Source organism: Vombatus ursinus, unplaced genomic scaffold (assembly GCF_900497805.2).
Source record: "Vombatus ursinus unplaced genomic scaffold, bare-nosed wombat genome assembly UNPS02014826.1, whole genome shotgun sequence".
Taxonomy (NCBI): domain Eukaryota; kingdom Metazoa; phylum Chordata; class Mammalia; order Diprotodontia; family Vombatidae; genus Vombatus; species Vombatus ursinus.
Genome location: NW_020954604.1, coordinates 3,756,565 through 3,778,405, shown reverse-complemented (window position 1 = coordinate 3,778,405; position 21,841 = coordinate 3,756,565).

The window sequence follows — 21,841 nt, the reverse complement described above, 5'->3', positions numbered from 1 at the left end:
GTGTCCCTGTTCCAACTGATTGTCTTTTCTTCACTCCTGATCTACTCTTCTGATTTGATGTTCTCCCTTCATCTTCTCTGCTTTAGGTAGGCATTTCTTTAGGTTTTCTTTTTTAATTTCATGTTTTGCATCCCTTTCCAAAAAGGATTTCTCCAATTCTTTCATTATCCATCTTCTCTTTCTGTTTACTCAAGACACTTTTATTGTCTCTTATTGATTTCTCTTTTATCTATTGCTGTTACTGGCCTTTACTGTTACATTTATTCACTTGTCTTATAATACTATTTTGGGGATATTTGAAAGGCAAATAATATCTTCAGTTTTGATATTTTTTTCTAAAAATGTTTCAAACTCTTCTTTCTTATTGAATATTCTTCTTTTGTCCTGTATGGTAAAGCTCAGATTTGTAAGATAGGTCACTTGGGGCTGCATCCTGAGCTCCATTGCTTTTCAAAACATATTATTCCATTTCCTCCTTTTTTTCTAGTAGGTGTGGGATAATCTTTCATTATTTGAATATCCTTTCTTTTGTATTAGAAAGTCTTCTGATGGCTTGCAGAATTTGTTGTTTCTGAATTGAATTGTTAAATTTAGCCACTCTGTGTCTTGGAGTTTGCAGCTTTGATGTTTTTATTTGTTTGTTTGTTTGTTTGTTTGTTTGTTTGTTTGTTTGTTTGTTTTCTTGGAGACTATGAATTATCAACTTGAATTTCATTTTTATGATTAGAAGTTCTGGGTAGTTCTCTTCTATTATTTCCTTCATTATGGTGTTAAGGATTTTTTCTCCAGTTATGTTTTTTTGGGAGACCTATGATCCTTAGGTTGCCTCTGTGCAGTCTGTCTTAGACTTCAGTATGTTTTGTTTATACAGTAACCATACATTCTTTTAATATGTTTATCTTTTGCTTGTTTTATCCTAGGTTGTTCTTCACTTCTGTGTATTTGCATTCCTGATATATTGTTTTCTCTTTTCTTTCTCGGAGAGGTTTGCCACTGTAGATTCAAGTTTTTCTATTCTATTCATTATTTTTTTTTCTGTGCGAAGCATAAATTCTGCTTTCATAATTCTCATTTCTCTTTTAAGTCACTCAGGAATATCATGTTGTTGTTTCATGTTATTCTCAAATTTCACCAGTTCTTTGTCTCATAAAATATTGAATCATTTCCTGTCATTTAGCAGTATTTATTCATAGACCTGAACTTATTTGTTATATTTTAAGGCTGTGTTCCCTTCTGTCGTTATAATTTTTTTTCTGTTATCACTTTATGTTCAAAGTGTTTGAGTTTTCTTCTTTCTGAAATCTTTGGTGTTTTCAGTCTTTCTCCCCCTAGTCCCCATGTCCTTATTTTCCTTATCACTCACTTTCTGACTCCCTCCCCTCTGATTGTGGTTCCCTTGCAGGCTAGGTTTCAAAGTGTCTCAGCCTTCTGCTACACTGTGTAATTCATGATTCATCAGCCCAGCTCTCTGCTCTGACTTTTTCATGATCAGAACTAGCCCTAGCTGGATGCTCTGCATTTCATCAGACTTGGTAGAGTGTTAAACTGCTCCACATACCTCAGCACATGTTGTTCTATCCTGCTGTAAACACAATATTACATTGCTTAAATTACTTCACTTTTTAAAAATCTTTTTTTGGGGCAGCTAGGTGGTGCAGTGGATAGAGCACCGGCCCTGAAGTCAGGAGGACCTGAGCTCAAATCCAGCCTCAGACCAAACACTTGACATGTACTAGCTGTGTGACCTTGGGCAAGTCACTTAACCCCGATTGCCTCACTAAAAAAAAAAAAAGAAAAAAATCTTTTTTCACAGTGCCCCTGTTCCTTCTGTTTCTCAGTTTTCTGGACTGATACTGGCAGTTAAAAAATTTATAGCACTGTTGCTGCTGGGTTGTTGCCAGTGTAAGTCTTTTGCTCCTGAAGAGGTATGACCATATTAGCTGATAAGGCCTGAATAAACTTCCACAACCTGGATCTTGGCTCTCCATGGCACCAGACAGAGGGAAGGGACACTGGAATGCAGGTGTGGGCTTTGATGTAAAGTTGTATCATGTCTTTGGGTCTGGTAGTGCAGTCTTGCTACTGGTGTCATGGGAGGTGAAGAAGGGGTGCTGAGTGAGCTCAGGTTCAGTGAAAATCAGTTTCTGTTTTGTTTTTTTTTTTGAGAGGTACCTTCTTTTGGATTCTGAGCGTTCTAGACCACAGAGAGAATTGAAGTTACTTTATCATTGGTGTTCAATTTCTATTTTGGAGAAGTCTGAGACATTATGGGATCAGAGAAAATGTCTAGTCTTTCATCTTGTTGCTCATGTGACCTGGAAGTCAGAAATTAACCATTTTTTAAAGAATGCATGTAAGAGTAAAGAAAAAAAGTTTGGAAAGGAACACAGACAGTTGGGGTACTGTTGATTGTATATGTGTGTATGTATTTACATATATAGACACGTATGTCTATATACATGTATATGCCTGTGTGTATATGTGTATATATACATATACATATGTGTATATATGTACAAATGTATACATGTAAATATTCATGTATAGTTATGCATTGCATGCACATTTGTGTGTGCATGTATGTGTATACATATATTCATTGTATATGTACTGTGTATATATTTAATAATATTGTGTATAAACAAAGTTAAAAGTTTCATATACATTCATATCTTTCTGTTTTGGAGGGGTTTGAAGGCAGCTATAAAAAGGAAAATGTTATATGAGAGGGATAACATGCCAAGCTATCAGTAGTCAGTAACAACTTAGCTAGAATTGTAATCAGTTGCAAAGCAGAGAATGATATCCTCAGGAAAGAAATACCTGACAGAAGTATTTTGAATGATATCAGGGGAGTAAGAAAATGAAACAAAGAGTAGGAGCTTGGAGACTATATGGTCTTAATCAGTCACCTAAATGAAGAAGCCTAATATATCATGCTGTAATTTGAAGGCACTAAGAAACTTGGAGGATGGAGTCACCAAAAATTAGAAAGGGATTGAAAGATGCTGAACACAAATTCATCTACTACACAAATTTAGCCCTGCTTGTTCCCCTTTTAAGTGAGCCCCTCAAGGGTATCATGTGCCTCAGCAAGCCATGTGGCACCAGAGCTGTCACCAGTGCAATGTTGGAGTCCTTGGATCAAGCTGGCAATAGTAACAGATAATCAAAGGAGTTACTGTTCGAGGAAAGGAAGTCCTGGAATGACCTTCCTGGGGAGAAAAGGAGAAGCTCCTAAAGAATGCTGAATTCTTGGACCAACAAGAGAAGATCCAGAACCAAATGGGAGTTGGATCCAACAAAGAGAGAGGGACTGAAATGCTATATGGAGGAGCAAAAATGAACTATTTATTAGTACTTTGAATTGTGTGAACTGTACAAATGCAAAGGAGTGGAGTCAAGTTTCTATGAATCCCCAGTTCTTTCCTTTTTGGGGTGCAGGGGATGGGGGGAAGGGCAGGAGGTAAGTATGGAAATGACTCTATAGGTCCTGGGATAATATATTACACTGGAGGGACAGGAGTTCTGTCTCTAAAGACTTCAAATGGGTGGTCCTCAACTCTAGACTAGGCCCTAGAGAAGACCAAAGCTCTTTGAAGATGGAAAGAGCTATCTTGAAGGTTTACAATGTTCTGTGCAAGTCCATTTTTATTTTTATTTTTTCATCCAGTGCATTGTTAGTCTGAGGGCTTTCGTAGACACAGAATTTCAGAGTTAGAAAATACCCCTGTGGCTATCTAGTCCAAATTTTACCTGGACAAGAATGTCTTAAAAGACAATATACTTGACAAGTGGTATTCTAGCCTTTGTTAGAAAGCATTCAACAAGAAGAAGCCTACTCCCTCCTGAGGCAGTCCATTATATTCCAAGATAGCTCTATCAGATAAGAATTTTTTTTTTACTTATGCCAAGTCTAAATTTTTCAATGCCATTGTGACCCAATATTCCTACTTCTGCCCTCTGGGGTCAGGAAGAAAAAGGTGATTCCCTCTTCTAAACAAGAGTTTTTCATATATTTGGGAAAAGCTGTCATATACCACTGGAGTCTTCTCTTATCCTGGCTTACTATCCCCAGTCCTTTCAGTCAGGGGTATGATATGAGGCCTCTTCATTTGAACTAATTCCCTTTATCCTTTCACAAGGGAAATTTAAACATGAGTGAAACCCTACTGTTCCCATTAGAATGGCCAGATGAGGGTAAAAAGAATTAAATTCTATTCTTCTCAGGATAAACCAGAGTAGGGACAAAATTACTCAAAGTCAGGTCAAGTCACCAAGCATTTATTAAGTGCCTACTATGTGCTAACTGTCCAGGATATAAAATAAGACAAAAGACAGACCCTACCCTCAAGTTACTTTTAGTCTAATAGGGAAGACAACATGCAAATAACTATGTACAAACAAGAAGAATACAGGAAAAATTGACAGCAGTCTCACAGGGAAGGTACAAAAATTAATGAGGATTAAGAAAGTCTTCTTGGAGAAAATAGGACTTTGTTCAGATTTTAAGCATGCTAGGGATGACAGGAAGTGAAAATGAAGACAGAAAGAGTTCTAACCATGGGAGACAGACAGTGAAAATGCCAAGTCAGGAGAGAGAGTGTTGTGGGGGGAGGCAGCAAGGAAGTTATAATTTGTTGAGAAGGTGCCAGCTTTAAACCTGTGTTTTTTCTTCAATGGGTTCCTTAAATAAATTAATTCATAGAGCCAATCTCTGCCTATACCTATAACTATATACATATATGTGTATATACTATATATTTCTGTAACATGCATAATATGTACATATGTAGTATTATGTGTGTGTTAAACTACCTTGATAGGATTTTTCCCTCATGTGGATCCACTGATGACTTGTTTGATGATCTTTCTGTTCAAAACCTTTAAACGATGGACTACATTTCCAAAGTTTTTCTCCCTCTGTGAATTTTATTCTGCGTACAAAAACTTGTTTGACATTTAAATTCTCTGTTATATTAATCACATTTATTGTTGTTGTTGTTTGTCCTTCATTCTTGAAGAGAACCAATGACATCAGGAAGTCTTGACTTGCAAGTGAATTGGATTTAAGTGAGGCAAGGCTGTGTAAAATTACCAGCCTCACTTTTTCCTCTGGACTCATCTGGGTCCAGTGGCAAGACATAGATCAGGACAACTAGAGATGGCACTGGATGCAGTGGGAAACCTTGGCCTTTTTAAGATAAGATCTTTTCCAGGTCTCATTTAGTGATAAAGGCTAGGTAAGTGTTGAGCAATCACATTTTTAAAACAAAATTTAAAGTTAAATCACATTTATAGGGTTTAACACACACACACATGTTCCTGTTCTCCTTTTAAAATGTCAGCTCTTTGAAGGTAGGGATTGTTTTATTTATTTATTTTGTTTTTGTATTCCTAGCACCTAGCATTGTGTCTACTATATAGTATGTACTTGATAAATGTTTTTTTTTTAATTTTTAAATCATTTATTCTATGACAGAGTGACAAGTGTTAGGGAAGGGCGCATCTGCCTAGGCAGGATCAGAGAGATACTGTTTGAAACCAGGGGAGAGCAGTTCGCCATGACTTTCCACACAGGAATGGTACTATAGAATTGGTATCATTACCTGAACAAAGGTGGTGGGGGGAGCAGGTCATCTGACACTGCAGACTGGATGGAAAATATCCAGAGGCTGTATGGGTCCATTCTTCTCCAAGAAAAATCTACTTGGAGGCAAGGGTCAGAAAAGGAGAATTATTTAAAGATCCCAAAAATTGATGGTTCTTGTGACCCCAGAGCTTTGCTTCTGTGCCAATTGATGAAAGCAATTTACATGTGAAGTACAGTAGGACATTAACGAATACCTAACATCTACTTAAAAAAGGCTGAGACAGTTGGAAAGGAGAATAAGGACTGATTTTATGAGTGCAACAATGGGATCACATTTTCATAGTATCTCAGAGCGAGAAAAAAAGATTAAAAGTATAGAATAACACACATATAATTCTTCTTTCTTCTGATTTTCAAAATTATTGATTATCCCCCTTAGTAAATTTTAATTGTTGAGACTTAGCAGTTATAGTGTTTTTGAGTTCCACTCACAATTATTTGAAGTATGAGGTATTCATGAGAATACTTTCAAACAAAAAAAAAAGCTTTGATCATATTTTTTTTTCTTGACAAAAAGTCATCATTGAAAAGTTCTTTAAACTTTCAAGTTTAAAGATCAGAAAACATAGCGTAGTGCGTGGCTGTTATTTTCAATCCATTTGGGTGGCTCAGTTCTCCAGAGCACAAGTGTATCTCTTTAAGCTCTGCGATTAATTTTAAGGAGTTATTAGGGTGTTCTTATATGGCCAATAGCTTACACCAATGTGCTTCCAATCCCTGATCATCAATTGTTATCAATTAGCTATCGAGACTTCTTTACAGTGATAAAGTTAGTAGAAAAAAAATCATGCCTTCCAAAAAAGTTTTTGACAAATTTCCCCATCAGTTCATAGACTCCAGGGGAAAGTGGACTCAAGCTTAAGAAGGACATGTGGCATAAAGAAATGTCCTAGATGTCTTTTTTATTTGATTTTTTTTATTTTTTTGTTGGAATCCATAAGATGTTTACCTTAGGTATAGTGTAGTTTTCTTCCTTCCTTCCTTCCTTCCTTCCTTCTTTCCTTCCTTCCTTCCTTCCTTCCTTCCTTCCTTCCTTCCTTCCTTCCTTCCTTCCTTCCTTCCTTCCTCTCCTCCTCCTCCTCCTCCTCCTCCTCCTTCTTCTTCTTCTCTCTCTCTCTGTCTCTCTGTCTCTCTCTGTCTCTCCCTCTGTCTCTCTGTCTCTGTCTCTCTGTCTCTCTCTGTCTCTCTCTCTCTCTATCTCACTTTAATGGAATAATTTCAGAGCCCATAATTTGCCTTTAATCATCCAATTTGTCCTTATCTCCCAATGCAGACATTACCACAAGGTACTGCTGTCCTGAGAACACTGTGAGGTTGCTGACCCATATCATTTGTAGCCATTTTGGAAATCAATTCAGAACTATGTCCCCCCAAATTATTCCATTGCCCGTAATCTTTGGTCCTGAGATACAACCACTAGGCTTATGTCCCAAATAAATAAAAGAAAAAGGAAAAGTATCAATATGTACAAATATATTTATAGTAGTATGTATATGTTGAAAAAGAGTTAGAAACCAAAGAGTATACTTTGAAATACTTACAAACTCTGATCCATGCACTGGCCAGACATGATTTTAGTGGACCAGTGGTGAACCATGCCACACACCTACAGGCAGTGAGATGATGGTCTCAGATAGACTAAAACATATATTTTGCAGTGGTTTGTATTACTTATTGTTGTTGTTGTTTTGTTTCCATTATGTTTGACTCTTCATGATCCTGTTTGGGGTTTTCTTCAAAAAGAGACTGGAGTGGTTTGCCATTTCCTTCTCCAGCTCATTTTAGAGATAAAGAACTCAGGCAAACAGGGTTAAGTGATTAGCCCAGGGTCACACAGCTAGTAAGTGTCTAAGGCCAGACTTGAACTCAGGTCTTTCTGACTCCAAGCCTCGTGCACTATCCAACGCACCACCTCACTACACATATTTGTTATAAGAGTTTTGTTTTGCTTTTTTGTTTTTCTAATGGATGAAGGTGAGGTAGGATGGAGAGAACATAGATTTTTTTTAAAACAAAGTTTAAAGTTAAATATTTTAAATGTTAAACAACAAGATACAAATCCTCTGGTCCTCCAGATTTTACTACATCATTTCCTAGTCAAACAGATGGCAGGATGAGACTGAGGCCAAGGTCAAGGCAGAAGGTGTCTCCCTGTCAGCAAGTGATTCCTCTCCAGGTACTTGGGGGAGGTTTCTCCCTAAGTTGCTGAAACTCAGATTTCTTTGCTTCTGAACTCTCTCTCTTCCAGATGACCTACACATTATGATCAAATTTTCTCAGACAAACCAAACATACTCCTTATGTAGTACATTTAAATCTAAAATCTATGCTTAATTAATTGATTCGTGGAGGTACACGCTCCTTTTTTAAACTTAGTGAACGGCTTTCACCTGGTTAAAGTATCAGGAAGTAGTATCTTATCCCTTTAAGTGTAGTAGATTTGAGGGGCAGTATTGCACAGTAGCTAGAGTTTGTTTAGGATTCAGGAAGAACTGAATTCAAGAAACATCTCTGGCATTAGTTGTGTGACCCTGCATAAGTTACATATCCCCTCAGTGCTCCCATGCAACCACTCTGAGATGACAAGTTCCAGAAAAGGTTTTTGTATTTGCCAAGCATATGATTGTTGGTGAGTTGTTTGACCTCTTTGAGCCTCAATTTATTCAGCTATAAAATAGGGATAATGACTTATGCTACCTACCTCACAGGTAAAAGCTTTATGTGGAAAATAATGTGTACAATTTAAAGGATGTTAATGATGGATTCTGGTTGTGGCACTAGGGGATGGGAGAGGCAGTGTCCCAAGCTTCAGGCTTTTTTGCATTACTGTTTTCAGATCTAGTTCTGAGGGGTTGGAAGTTTTCAGTGCTTTCAAAGTGATGTGATCTAGGAAGAGGTGTGTTCACTGATCTCCTGGTGTAGGCCCTAGTCCTTTCCCAGGAAGGTCCCTTGATCTCTTGTAAACTCAAGTGTCACTGCTGGTCAGGGCACCTGTGCCCTGTGGACCAGAAGAAATACTATTCCTTAAGGCCTCTACTCCCTTGAGACCCAAAGTGATACTACTTCTCAGGGCCCTTCCTCCCTTATGACCTAAAGTGCTCCTCTTTGCCCTTGAACCATGATCCAGAGGTGGGTATAGACAATGGAGTTGACCAACAGTGTCCAGTTCTGTGCCTAGCACCAACACAAAGGTTCCCTGTAATATCTTTCTGACCAGTTGCCTAATCCCTTTGCTGTCTTTGGCCGAGAGCTTCCAAAGCTACTGCTGCTGTTGTCACGATCACCAAGTCCCACCAATGGTGTTGCATCCACATGGGCTTTGGGCCAGCCTCCACCCCTTCTTTGTTACAAATAGCTTTTTCCATCCTCCTTAGTTTTCTTAGACTGAAAGAATGTCTCACTCCGACCTTTTGTTGCCTCTGCTGCTCCAGGATTTCATTTGAGGCACTATTTTAAAGTTATCTGGAGTGGACTACTGGGAACGCTCAGCTACAGTGCTTCCTCTACTCTGCCATCTTCTGTATTTACTTTATATTTACTTATTAGGTTACATGTTCTATTATTTTCTGCTCCCTAATAAAATGCAAGCTTTTAAAGGCCAAGAATTCTTTAATAACTTCATTAATATCTCCAGTACCTAGTAGCCTTTGTGCATAGTAGGGACTGAAGTGTTATTTTCATTTTAATTGAATTTCACAGAATTGAAATATGCCTGTTTACTCTGCAATACCTCTTCCCTTTATCTATCTAGTTCCAAGGTTGTTTGTTTGATTGCTTGCTTTTTTGACAGTCTCTCATGGAGACTCCAAATATCCCTAGGAATTTTTTTTCAGGTTGTAAATCAAGATCAGAGCTTATCAAACACATTTTACAACTTCCAAATGCCTTAACTTGTTCTTATGCCTTACCTGTTCCTCCATTCTTTGCTTCCTTTAATGCCTCAGAGAAAGAGAAGAATAGTAATATCTTGGGTTTGTGATAGTTTTTTTCGTGTTTGACCTTATGGGTTGTGCATGATGTTAGAGTCACAACAATTCAAGATTTAGTTTTCAGCTTTATTTATTTAGAAATTGTTTTGTTCAGTTTGCCCAGAGGCTATTAAAAGTTTCTAATATCATAAGAGACTGATTTTGAAATCAGAACAACAGTTTTAATTTACATAGGGCTCTGCCACTAAGACCAGGATATTTGTGTCCCCAGTCCAGGGCACTGATATGGGCCAAGGCTCACTCAGATCAGTCTGGTAGTTCTCACTTTTAATAGGAAAGAAATGAGACGTTCGCTAAATGACTGATATCCTACAGAGAAGAGGTTCATTTCATAATCATAGAATCAAAAGTATATTTAGTAATATTACAAGAATTTTACAGAAAGAATATTACTTCCTTTCATTTCCTTTAAATTTGACATGTGGTATGTTGATCAGAGAGTGGGACAAGCCTGAGGAGTAAGCTAACTCCGCCTATGTTGTACTTTTGTACTTAGGTGACCCAAGACGCTACATCAATGGTTTGAAATTTAATCTCCTTGGATTTATTAAGTCTTAAGGATGATTTTATTGCCTTTTAATGGAAAAAAAAAATTTATCTTAGCCTGTATGTGGTAGACATTATTCTTAAGACAGAACTCCCTCCTGGTATCAAGGTCCCCAGGAAAACTAATCAGTAATTGGAATCATGCTTGGTGATCATGACATTTAAGAGTAAAAGAAGTTAAATGTCCTTAAGAAATATGGGTTTACCCCCACCTGACATCTTTAATTGGTTCCATTAAATCAAGACATTAAGCAGGAAAAAAAAACAATGCCACACAGTATGGTTAGTAACCATGTTATGAATGGAATGGAACAGAAAAGTACTGATAACCAGAACGATTAACAACTGTTGTGAGTCAAATACTAGTCAGATCATCCTCAACCATTTGTTGTGCATCACTGATAATCAGCCCTACTGAGCCATCTTAGTGTTGCAGTGGTTATAGCACTAGGCCTGAATCCAAGAAAACTGAAGTTCAAATATGGCTCAGACACTTACAAACTGTGTTGACAATTCATTTAAGCTCAGTTTCTTCATCTATAAAATGAGGATAATAATATTCCCTATCTTATGGGACTGTTATGAGGTTCAAATCAGAGAATACTGGAAAGCACTTAACATAGTGCCTGGCACATAGTAAATAATAAATGTTTGTTTCCTTCCTTCTTCCCTGAACTGTCGGATATAATGAACTATCAATTGGATTTGCTGGTTTATTTGTTCTTTCAGTCTGGCTCAATGTTTTTATGCAATCATAGATATGGAGGTTATCAAGTCCATTAAGTCCTATCATTTTACAAATGAAAATAAAAATAAAACTGAGGTCAAGGGAAGTGGCATGGCCAAGTTTTCACAGATTGCAAGGGGGCAAAGCTGGGATCTGAATCCAAGGCAAATTCCAAATTTATTGCTATTTTCACTGTACCACATTACTATGATTTTACATACACACACACATACACATATTTGTGTGCAATGATAGTCATCTGTAGGTCAGGGGGAGAGAAGAAAAAAGAAAATTAAATGATAATTGTATTATATATTTAAAAGCAATAGAAAGTTTTACATAATAGATTTGTAGTTTCATTTGCAATTATCTTTTTTCCACTGGGTTATGGAAGTGCTTGTTTTATTCCTTAAATTCAGAATAAAATAAATTTAAAAAATATTATATATATTTGTATAAGCATATGTATTGAATACATATGTATGCATTTTATTAATGCCACTTGTTAGCTTTGATTACAAAGAATGTCCTCAACTTAAAAGATTTAGAGCTGGAGGCCACCTTAAAGATTATCTTTAATGACTGCATTTTACAGATGAATAAAATGAAGCCCAGAGTGGAGAGGTGACTAGCTTCAGGTCTGGAAATTATACAGAGCTGAAGAGATTTTGCTGTGACCTGTAGAGTGTGCAATTACAATTATATTTTGCTAATTGACTATAATGCATGTTTAAAATGTGAGCTGGCTTCCCTCCTAGTGGAAGAGGTATCAAGGGGCTAATAGAATTCCTCTCTACTCTCCAGGTTATCATACAAAACTAAATGTTCTCTTATAAAAATGGAAGATGGGCTTCAATGTGAAAAAAAGGGAAAAAAGAGATCTGAAGAAGAGCAAACAAATCCTGGCCTGAGTCAGAAGGGTAAAACATAGGGAAAAAAAAGTGATACCAAGGGGGAAGCTTAGAAAAGCCACTGAAAACTTGGAGCTAACCTAATGATATGAAGCTTTTTCTAAAAAGAAGGGAACTGGTCCCTCTGTGGAGAGAGCAACAGCTTGTCCGGAATGATGATGTCAATTCACCAGGCATTGTCAGTCAACAAGTATTTATTAAGTGCTTATTATGTGCCAGGAACTGTGCTAAGTGCTAGTGATACAAATAATAGCAAAAGGACAGAGTTCCTTCCCTGAAGAGCTTACATGCATAGTCCAGAGAGTCTGAAGCAGGGCTGGGAGAAAAATGAAGCAAAGCTAATCAAGGCCTTTCCATAAAATGGAGAGACCAAAAGGAACTCATCAATGGAGGAGTGTTTCAGGGTAAGAAGAAAGGTGATGCTTGATATCAAAATCTAGTCAGAAGTAGAGAATCTCAAATAATCTACTAAAAGTCAGAAAAGATGAATAATGGTAAGTAGTAAGTTGTATGTAAGGGGTACTAAAATGAGTACTAAGGGATATTTTTTGTGTGTTTGTTTGTGTTTGTTTTTGTTTTTCAAATAGTAATAAAGATGTCTGCTATTTCCTGAGGGCAAGTATTCAGGATTGACAGAAACTACCAAAATTTGAACCATCTCTGTCAAACTGCTGGATGTCTTCTCCTTTTCTTGTTTGTTTTTGTATTATTCTCTGTATTTCTTTTTTCTAGTTGTGAACAGAAGACTGCCGTTCTGGTAAGAAGTAAGCCAACCAGCATGCTTTCTTTGTGAATCTGTCTCTGGGCTTCTCTATCTCTATCTTTCTATTTATTCCTTCCTTTCTCTCTCTCTTACACACACACATGCACTCACTCATAGATCTTAGGCTAGTCTCCTTCAAGAGAAATACAACCCAAATCTAACAAGGAATTTAACAAGCAGCTAGATAGCACAGTAAATGATGCACTGGACCTGGAGTCAGGAAAACTTTAGTTCAAATATTGTCTGAGATATTGACTAACTGTGTAACCATGGGGAAGTCACTTAACTTCTCTGTGCTCCAGGTTCCTCATCTGTAGATAAGGGGATGATAAAAACAGGATGCCCTTCTATGGCTTTTGCTGCATCTGTTGATATAATAATATGATTTTTGTCATTTGTTACTCAGATAGCCAATTATGTTGATAGTTTTCCTAATATTAAACCACCCTGTATTCCTAGTGTTAATCCCACCTGTTCAGAGTGTAGGATCTTTGTGATATATTTCTTTAATCCCCTTGCTGTTATTTTATTTAAATTTTTCACATTAATATTCACTGGGAAATTAATCTGCAGTTTTCTTTCTCTGTTTTTGCTCTTCCTGAGAACCATATTTGTGACATAAAAGGAATTTGGTAGAACTCTTTTCTTTTTCTCATTTTTTTCAAGGATTATATAGTATTGGAATTAATTGTTCCTTAAAGGTTTGGTAGAATTCCCTTGTAAATCCATCTGTTCCTGAGAATTTTTTCTTAGAAAGTTAATTTATGGCTTGTTCAATTTGTTTTTCTAAGATACAGTTAAGTATTCTGTGTCATCTTCTATTAATCTGAGCAATTTATATCTTTTGTAAATATTCATTCATTTGACTTAGATTGTTAGTTTTATTGGCATAGGCTTGGAGAAAAATAAGGCCTAATAATTGCTTTATTTTCCTCTTCATTGGTGATACATTCACCTATTTCATTTTTCATATTAGTAATTTGTTTTTCTTCTTTCTTTTTTTGTAAATCAAATTAACCAATGGCCTAAATGTTTTTTTTTTCATAAAACCAAATTTTAGTTTTACTTTTTAGTTTGATTTATTTTTTTCTTTTAAATTTGTTAATCTCTCCTTTGACTTTCAGGATTTCTATCTTGGTTTTTAAATTTGGAGGTGGGGTTAAGGTTTTTTTTTTTATTTTTTTAATTGCATGCCCAATTCATTGATTGGTTCTTTCTCTCTTTGTTGATTTACTCATTTGAAAATGTAAAAGTACTGCCTTGGCTGTATCCCACAAATTTTGGAATGTTATCTTGTTGTCATTCTCTTCAATGAAATTATTTATTGTTTCTACAATTTGTTCTTTGACCCACTAATTATTTAAGATTAGATTACTTAGTTTCTAATTAATTTTTTTTCACTCCTTCCACAGATCTTTATGGAATACAATTTTTATTATATTATGGTTTAGAAATGATGTATTTAATATTTTGGTTTTTCTGCATTTGGTTGTGAGGTTTTTATGCCCTAATACATGGATAGTTTTGGAGAATGTGATATGAATAGTTAACAAAAAATACTCCTTTTTATTTCCATTCAATTTTCTCCAGAGGTCTGTTATCTATTTTTTCCCCAAAATTCTGTTTATCTCCTTAACTTTATTCTCAATTACTTTATGAAGTTCTGAGAGCAAAAAGTTACAGTCTCTCACTAGTATAGTTTGACTGTCTATTCCCTCTTGTAACTCATTTAACTTTTCATTTAAAAATTTGGATACTATGCCATTTGGTATATGCATATATACCAAATGTCTTCATTGTCTATGTGCAATGTTGTATGGAGTATTGACATTAGTGTTATTATCACATATATGTGGGAATATTATAATAGCATAAATGTCATCATTTGAGATTTTTATTAATAACTCTCCTAAAAAGATGCACCCTCTACTTAGGCTAATATAAATCTAAAGGATATATATATATATATATGATATTACCATGACCAGTAAGATGGTGCAGTTGAGCTATAAGTGGAGAAAGGCAGCAACTGTAGACAATAGAACTAATGAGAGTACCAGATTCTCTTCTGCTCTGAGGTGATAAAAGTAGAAGACATCATAGAGAGCAATCTTAACCATTTTCCTAATGCTAGTCCCTATACTTTGGTCTCTGAGACCACTATACTAGGGGTAAGAGAGACAGATAAGATCTCTGTGTGACAGAACAGTGACTTGATCATGGAAGGAAAGGAGTTCTGGTTGACTTTTTCTATGTGCTTTTGATTCAGAGAGAGAGAGAGAATGATACTATACTATGAGGGAAAAAACAGTTGTGTCTTTGACAAAACCTTCTGAGTCTTTCCCTAGTCTCTCATGTAGATCTCTGTCAGGTGTTATGGAACACAATATGAAATTAAGTCATGAAGTACAGCAGAAGCCAGTCTTTCTACTTTGAAATTGCTTCATCTTACTTTGAATGTACTTTCTCATGTCTTATCTTTCCAGTAGAATAGAAGCAATTAGAGGTCAGGTTCTCTAATTTAGTTTTGTGTTTGTATCCTGAGAACCTAGCCTATTACCTTTATTATACTAGACACTTTCTAAGTATTTGTTAAGCTGAAAACCATGAAGACAGATGGCATTTAATTAATACTCAATCATTTGTTTATGTAATGTCAATTGTGTGCTAGACACTGCCCTAGGCACTATACTTAGGAAACATATTAAATTCTTCATGTATACTAGTAGCAATCTGGCCTGGAAAAAAAAAAGCTATTCTTCATTATTGATAAACATCTACTCAGTTAGTGGAAAGAGTTTTAAAAAAAAGCTAATGTGGAAAAAAGGTATGTTGAAAATGTATGTCATTAGAAATTCTGGAATTTTATACTGGATACTGTTTCTCTTTAGGCAAACATTTCAAGAAATACCTTGCAGAGATCAAAGGAGCAAAGAAAAGGCTGATAGAAGTAACTTGAGGAATGGTAAGCAATATGTGAGCACATATGATGAGCAAATGAAAATCTACTTTTCTTTGAACTAGAGAAAAAAAATGAAATCCCCCAGTAGATTTACTGACCTAATTCTGTGAATAATGAAGCAAAAGAGAAGGAGTGGAGATCCCTTAAATTGGGAATTTTCTCTTATTTTCATATTATTATTATTGTTTATTTTTTGGTTTAGACTAATGATTTCATTAGAATATGAAATTACCCTGGAGAAAAATTCCCTCTACCAATGTAATTTGGAACTTGCTTTGAAGTTTATATTTTTAAATAATATTTTAATTTTTCCAGTTACATGTAAAAACAATTTTAACATTCATTTTTAAACAATTTGAGTTTCAAATTCTCTCACTTTATCCCTTCACTGAACCCTCCCTAAGATGGTTAGCAATTTGGTATATGTTATACATGTGCAATCATGCAACATATATTTTCATATTATCCATGTTGTAAAAGAAGACATAGGGGAAAAAAGCACAAAAGATAAAGTGAAAAACAGAATACTTCAATTTGCATTCAGGCTCCATTAGTTCTTTCTCTGGAGGTAGATAGCATTTTTAATCATGAGTACTTTGGAATTGTCTTGGATCATTGTATTGCTGAGAATAACTAAGTTATTCACAGCTGATCATCATACAACATTGCTATTACTATGTACAATGATTTTTTCTGGTTCTGTTCACTTCACTTTGCATCAGTTCATGTAAGTCTTTCCAGGCTTTTCTGAAACCATCCTGTTCATCATTTCTGATAGCACAATAGTATTCCATCTCAATCACATACTACAACTTGTTCGGCCATTCTGCAATTGATGGACATAACCCACAATTTTCACTTCCTTGTTATCGCAAAAAGAGCTACTATAAATATTTTTATACAAATAGGTCTTTTTTCCCTTTTAAAAATCTCTTTGGGATACATACCTAGTAGCAGTATTGCTGGATCAAAGGGTATGCACAGTTTTAAAGTCCTTTGAGCATAGTTCCAAACTGCTCTCGAGAATAGTTGGATCAGTTCACAACTCCACCAACAGGGCATTAGTGTTCCAAATTTTCCATGTTCCTTCCCACATTTATCATTTTCATTTTCTATCATATTAGCCAATCTTATAGGTGTGAGGTGATATCTCAGAGTTGTTTTAATTTGCATTCCTCTACTCAATATTGATTTAGAGCATTTTTATATGACTATAGGTAGTTTTGATTTCTTTATCTGAAAACTGCCTGTTCATATCCTGTGACAATTTATCAATTGGGGAATGACTTGTATTCTTATAAATTTGACACACTTCTCTATTCATTTGAGAAATGAAGTCTTTATCAGAGATACTTGTCATAATTTTTCCCAGTTTTCTGCTTTTCTTCTAATCTTGTTTGCATTGATTTTATGTAAAAAATCTTTTTAATTTAATGTAATAAAAATTACTCATTTTACATCTTATAATGCTCTCAATCACTTGTTTGGTCATAAATTCTTCCCTTATGCATAGATCTGACAGGTAAACTATTCCATGCTCTCCTAATTTGCCATTCTCTTCAATGGAATTATTGATTGTTTCTACAATTTGTTATTTGACACATTCATTCAGGATTAGATTATCTAGTTTCTAATAAATTTTAATGTCTCTTTCAATGGCCCTTTATTGAAAGTAATTTTATAACATTATGATCTGAAAAGGAGGCATTTAATATTTCTGCATTTCTGCAATTCACTGTGAGGTTGTTATGCCCTAATATAATTTTTTTGGGGTGTAGGTGCTATTTACCACTGAGAAAAAGGTATACTCCTTAAAACCCCCATTCAGTTTTTTTTCAAAGGCCTATCATATCTAACTTTTCTACAATTCTATTCACCTCCTTAAGTTCTTTCTGGTTTATTTTTTCATTAGATTTATCTAGTTCTACAAGGGGAAAGTTGAGGTTCACCATTAGTATCATTTTACTGTGTGTTTTCTCCTGTAACTAATATTACCTCTTTAAAAATTTGGATTTTATACTACTTGGTGCATATATATTTAGTATTGATATTATTTCATTTTCTATGATACCTTTCAGAAAGATGTAGTTTCCTTCCTTATCATTTAATTAGATAAGTTTTTCTTTTTGCTTTATCTGAGATCATGATTGCTACCCCTGCTTTTTTTGTATGTTTCAATGAAGCATAATAAATTCTTCTCCATCCCCTTACCTTTTACTCTCTGTGTGTCTCTCTGCTTCAAATGATTTTCTTGTAAAGTACATGTTATAGAATTTTGTTTTTTAATCCATTCTGCTATCTGTATTTTATGGGTGAGCTCATTCCATTCACATTCACAGTTATGATAACTAACTGTGTATTTCCCTCAATCCTATTTTCCCTCCACTCACTCTCTTTCCTTTCATCCTGTCTCTCCTTACCAGTCTTTTCCTTGTGACCACTGCCTCCTCCAATCCATTTCCCTTCTATGAACCCTATCCCCTTCTCTTATCTCTCTCCTCTCCTACATTCTTATAGGGTAAGATATAGTTCTATACCCAACAGTTTATGTTATCCTTTCTGAGCGAATAGGTCATTTGTGCACCTTCATATGAGATAATTTACTCCATCTTATCTCTCCCTTCCCTTTTCTTCCATGCATTCTTCTTCCTCATTCCTTAATTTTGTGGAGGTTTTATATGATCCCATCAATGTCAACTTATGCCCACACCCTCAGTCTATGTATACTCCTTCCAACTGTCTTAACAGTTATAAAGTTCTTAAGAATTATAAGTATCATCCTCCTATATAAGGATACAAACAGTTTAACCTTATTGAATCTGTTATGTTTTCTCTTTCCTGATTACCTTTTTATGTTTCTCCTGAATCTTGTATTAGAAAAATAAATTTTCTATTCAGTTCTGGTCTTTTCATTAGGAATGATTGACAGTCCCCTATTTCATTGACTGTCCATTTTTCCCCTGAAGGATTATATTCAGTTTTGCTGGGTAGGTGAATCATGTTTGTAATCCTAAATATTTTGTCTTCTAGATCACATTCCAAGTGCTTTGATTCTTTAATTTAGAAACTGCTAAATCCTGTGTAATCCCAACTGTGACTCCAAGATATTTAAATTGTTTCTTTCTGGCTGCTTGTAGTGTTTTCTGCTTGATGTGGGAGTTTTGGAATTAGGTATAATATTCCTGGGAGTTTTCATTTTGGTATCTCTTTTAGGAGGTGATAAATGGATTCTTTCAATATCTGTTTTATCTTCTGGTTCTAGAATATCAGGACCATTTTCCTTGATAGTATCTTGAAAAATAACATTTTCTCTCTCTCTGTCTCTCTTTCTCTCTCTCTCTCTTTCCCTCTCTCTCTCTCTCTCTCTCCCTTTCTCTCTGATCATAGCTTTTGGGTAGTCTAATAATTCTTAATTTATCTCTCCTGGATCTATTTTTTCAGGTCTGTTTTTTTCTGAAGAGATATTTCACATTTTCTTCTATTTTTTTTCATTCTTTTGATTTTATTGTATTACTGGTTGATATCTAATAGAGTTATTAGACTCCACTTGTCTGATTATAATTTTTAAGGAATTATTTTCTTTTTTGAAATTTTGTACCTCCTTTGCACTTGGCCAATTCTACTTTTTAAGGGGTTTCTTTTTTTTCCAGTGGATTTTTGTACATCTTTTTTTTTTCCATTCAGTCAATTCTTCTTTTTAAGTAGTTCTTTTCTTTAGTGGATTTTTGTGACTCTTTTACCATTTGACCAATTCTGTTTTTTAAGGTGTTTATTTTCTTCAGTATTTGTTTTGCCTCTTTTACCATGCTGTTGACTCTCTTCTCATAATTTTTTTGCATCACTCTAATTTCTTTTCCCAATTTCTCCTCTACCTTTCCCATTTGATTTTTAAAATTCTTTTTGAATTCTTGCAAGAATTTTTGTTGGGCTTATGTTCAATTCACTTTTTTTTTTTAAGATTTGCTTGCAACTTTTTCTTTAACATTGTTGTTTTCTAAGTTTATGCCTTGATCTTTCCTGTCACCATGGTAACTTCCTATTGTCAGCTTATTTTTTTCTTGTTTGCTCATTTTTCCAGCCTATTTATTGACTTTTTACATGGGCTCTGATTCCAGGGGTTGAGGGGCACTGTCCTTTCAGGGTTCTGTTTTTTTTTTAAAGCTCTTTCTGGTTATCTGTAAGTTTTCCTTATTTCCAATGTTGTACAATCTAAGCAGATTTGTGGTAATTGCTCTCCTGGACTATGCTCTGGTCTTTACCTAGGGAAAGACCTTGTTCATCTGTAGACCAAGTGCTGGCACTATTCTTGGCCCTCGATCTGTGACTGGATTTTCTGATCTCCTGTAGCTGCAAAGCACTCATGTTTCTTTCTGCCTTGGAACTGGGAAGAACTACTCCCTTATGAGCCACCACAAGCTCTCTTTTCTGCCCTGGAATTGTGACCAGAGTCCCTGATCCCCTGCAGTCACTTTTCTTTGCCCTTGAATTGTGACTTAGAACTGTGTCTGGGTCATGTTACAAAGTCCTGAAGCCAGCACCAACAAAGGGTCCCCTGTAATCTTTTTCTGGCCAGTTGTGTGACCCCCTTACAATCTGTAGATTGTATATCCCAAAGCTGCTGCTGCTGCTGCTGCTGTTTCCTCCTTCAAGGTTTGTTACTAGTGCTGTTTATATTCACTCCAGTCTGACCACACCTTTCCTGCCAACCCGAGTTATCTTGGGCTGGAAAATGTTTTGTTCTTTTGTTAACTCTTCCACTCCAGAATTCTATTTGAGGCACCATTTTAAAGTTTGGAAGGAAATTTGGGAATGTTTAGGTAAGTTTTTTACTCTACTCTGCTATTTTGGCTCACCTAAAAAGTGTTTTCAAGGATGCTGCTATCACTGACTGTGTGTCAAACATTCATTTATGAAACATATTCATTGTCAGCCCTAGGTGCCTAACCCTTCACAGAACACTATGCCATGAAAGACTCTACTAGTATATACATAACATGGGGAAAACAGAAATGATACACACAGAAAGACACCCAGGAACATCCAATGTTATCTGCCATACATCTCCAAAACAAAACTTCCCAGTTAGTTCATTCTCACAACCTCTTTCTGAGACAATCAGCTATGTCAAAGAAGGATAATGTTCTAGTCTTTAAAATTTAACCTCAGAAGTCCTACTACTTCTTCTAGCTTTTATTTATTACCTCAAGGCAGCCCCAACATTAGAAAAAAGGCTAGTGTCCTTTGAGAGATATTAGTAGCAGCTGTCTGTTCCCTTCTTCTACAGACCAACTGTTCTTGCTTTCTCTTTTGTTGTAATATGATAATTCTTATCTGGCTTCATAAGATGAAGAAATGGGAAAAATTTATGAAGTTGATAAAGTGAACATGTGCAAATGATTTGCTCTTGGGTTAAAACCTATATGGCAATAACTATTATTATTATTATTCCCCTTCTACATCACTGATTTATTTAAACAGACCAGAAATGTCTATTTTTTCATTAAATTTTATTTTATTTTCAGTTCCAGATTCTTCTTCTCTCAAGACTATCTCTCCCTATTTCACTCTGCCTTTAAAATGCAAGGTGTCACTCATGGAAGCAGTAGCATTCTCTGTCCCTAGAACTGAAAAGGACAAATGAAAGACTAAACCACTAAGCCTGTTTCTCAGGGCCATGGGGTTTAGGATGGGAGGGGAGACAGGCAGAGAGGGAGACAGGCAGAGAGGGAGACAGGCAGAGAGGGAGACAGGCCCTATATCACTTACCAAATGGTGGGATGTGCCAGAAAGAAAGAGAAAATGAGACTCTCCCATTCAGGTAGTTTTAAAGACTTAGAGGGTTCTGACTCCACAGCCAATAGAAAGAAACTGCTCCCAACTAAGTAGTGGCCAACACAGAATTTTCATCTATGCATATACCATTAAGGTATTAAGAAGATACTTTAATGCCAATACAGCTTGACTTTTCCCTTTCCACCTATCCCCCATCTCTAACATACATTATATCTTTAAATTTTTATCATGCCTTGTCTTCAACTTATTGACAGGTCAATGTAGCAGTCAGACCTTACCAGAACAGTCTTTCAAAAAGAAAAGAGATAGGGGATAGGGAATGGATCTGTGATTGCATTGGTAGAGGGAACTCCCAGGTCAGTATCTTCTCTGAAATCTTTTCTAGTCATATAAAGTTTCCTAGAGAATACTGAGAGTTTGAGTGACTTGTCCTGAGTCACAAAGTCAGTTTATATCAGATGTAGAACTTGAACCCAGGTCTTTCTTGCTCTGAGCCT